This window comes from Dama dama, chromosome 27, assembly GCF_033118175.1.
Source record: "Dama dama isolate Ldn47 chromosome 27, ASM3311817v1, whole genome shotgun sequence".
NCBI classification, from domain to species: domain Eukaryota; kingdom Metazoa; phylum Chordata; class Mammalia; order Artiodactyla; family Cervidae; genus Dama; species Dama dama.
Genome location: NC_083707.1, coordinates 4912877 through 4914920, shown reverse-complemented (window position 1 = coordinate 4914920; position 2044 = coordinate 4912877). Strand labels below are relative to the sequence as shown.

Here is a 2044-nt window from a genome sequence, read left to right as displayed (position 1 = left end):
TTTGCACTGGAGGCTGAGGGGGCCCCAGGAGAAAAGCACCAGGAGAAGGAGGTCTGATCATGAGAGAAGGCTGCCCAGCAAAGGTAGGCTTGCTTCCTGGAAGTGACCTGGCTACTCTGCTTCTTAGGATATAGCCAGAACAAGTGTGTTGTTGCAAAGACGGGGCTTGAGATGTTTCCCAGCCTTCTTTTTTTCAACAGGAAAGTAGGATTTATTGCTGGGCTTGAGTAAGGAGGGGACAGCGACCAGGCTTTCTCGAGTGCAGGCCCCGTTTATCCAGAAGGCCACAATTAGTGACCTACTTGATTCCACAGCCATCCGGGATGGCTTCTCTGCCACCATGTTTTCACATTCATCCGCATGAAACTTGGTAGATCCCCACTTGGAGTTGTGGATCTTCTGGCGGCCAGGGAACTTGAACTTGGCCCCATAGAGAGCCCCAATCACATGCTGCTGCTTCTGCGGCTTGGTGTGGATGGACATGATGACTTGGCCAATGTGGACCCTGGCCACTGTGCCCCTGGGCTTTCCAAAGGCACCACACACACCTGTCTGGAGCCTAGACTGGGGCCAGCATGCCAGTCATGAAGGTCCACTGGAAAGAGTTGTCTCCGAGTTCCCTTAGGGCAATCTGTACAGGTAACAAGCTGCATACACTACCAAGAAGGCGGCTGTTTGCAGCCATTGCACACTGGGTCCCCATGGGGAAAAGAGCACAGTCAACTTAATTGGATGCCAACAGCCTTCTTCTTTTTAAAGATTTGGGGTCACCATAACCCCTACCATCTTGGTTTCTTCTTTACTGTCTACTGCTGCCCCAGGCACCTACTGACAGCCTCTCACAGGCAAAAGCCACAAGGTGTTCATAGGAGGATTAGCACCTAATGGGTGCCTGCCCCCAAAATGCTTGAAGAACTAAAAGATCGTGGTATTGAAAGGGGCACCTTTGGATAAAAAGCCAAGCAAGCACCTGCCATTGCTTATTGGGCTACAATTAGATCACATAAGATTCTGCACATAAACCTTTGTATCTGTTGATGAATCTAGTTGGGAATTCTGCCTACTCACCATGGTATTAAAATATACCATCCTACAAACAGAGATGGTTCTTCCATAGCAGGTGGCTGAGATTGTAGATTATAAATTTAACGCTTAAACCCAGATCGATCGCCTCCCAAGTCAGTGCTCTTTGTGTTAGAACCATTGCCAGACTCCTCCTGGTTCTGCCTCTCATAGTGACGTATCAGAGGGGAGAGCAGGGGCGGGGGATGGGGTGGGCTGGCCCCTTATTTGGAGACTGAGTCCCAGGGTACACTCAGTGTTTTAAGACCTTAAGTAAGTTTCTTTATGTACCTCTGCCTCTTAAAGAGATGGGACTATCAGACCACCTTAGCTGCCTCCTGAGAAATCCGTACGCAGGTCAAGAAGCAACAGTTAGAACCGGACATGGAACAACAGACTGGTTCCAAATTGGGAAAGGAGTACGTCAAGGCTGTATATTGTCACCTTGCTTATTTAACTTACATGCAGAGTACATCATGTGAAATGCCAGACTGGATGAAGTGCAAGCTAGAATCAAGATTTCCCAGGAGAAATATCAGTAATCCCGATACACAGATGATACCACATTTATGGCAGAAAGCGAGGAGGAACGAAAGAGCCTCTTAATGAAAGTGAAAGAGGAGGGTGAAAAAGTTGGCTTAAAACTCTACATTCAAAACACTAAGATCATGGCATACAGTCCCATCACTTCATGACAAATAGATGGGCAAACAATGAAAACAGTGACAGACTTTATTTTCTTGGGCTCCAAAATCACTGTAGATGGTGACTGCAGCCATGACATTAAAAGACGCTTGCTCCTTGGAAGAAAAGCTATGACCAACCTAGACAGCATATTAAAAAGCAGAGACATTACTTTGCTGAAAAAGCTCCATCTAGTCAAAGGTATGGTTTTTCCAGTAGTGGTGTATGAATGTGAGAGTTAGACCATAAAGAAAGCTGAGCGCCGTAGAATTGATGCTTTTGAACTGTGGTGTTGGAG

At 47.0% G+C, this 2044-nt stretch overlaps 1 non-coding gene across 1 annotated transcript; it reads right to left on the bottom strand.

Moving 5' to 3' along the window:
- Positions 1–603: 603 nt before the first annotated feature.
- On the bottom strand, positions 604–738 carry LOC133047867 (small nucleolar RNA SNORA70). The gene has a single exon (XR_009690874.1). It is a non-coding gene; the product is annotated as a small nucleolar RNA SNORA70 (small nucleolar RNA).
- Positions 739–2044: the final 1306 nt, after the last annotated feature.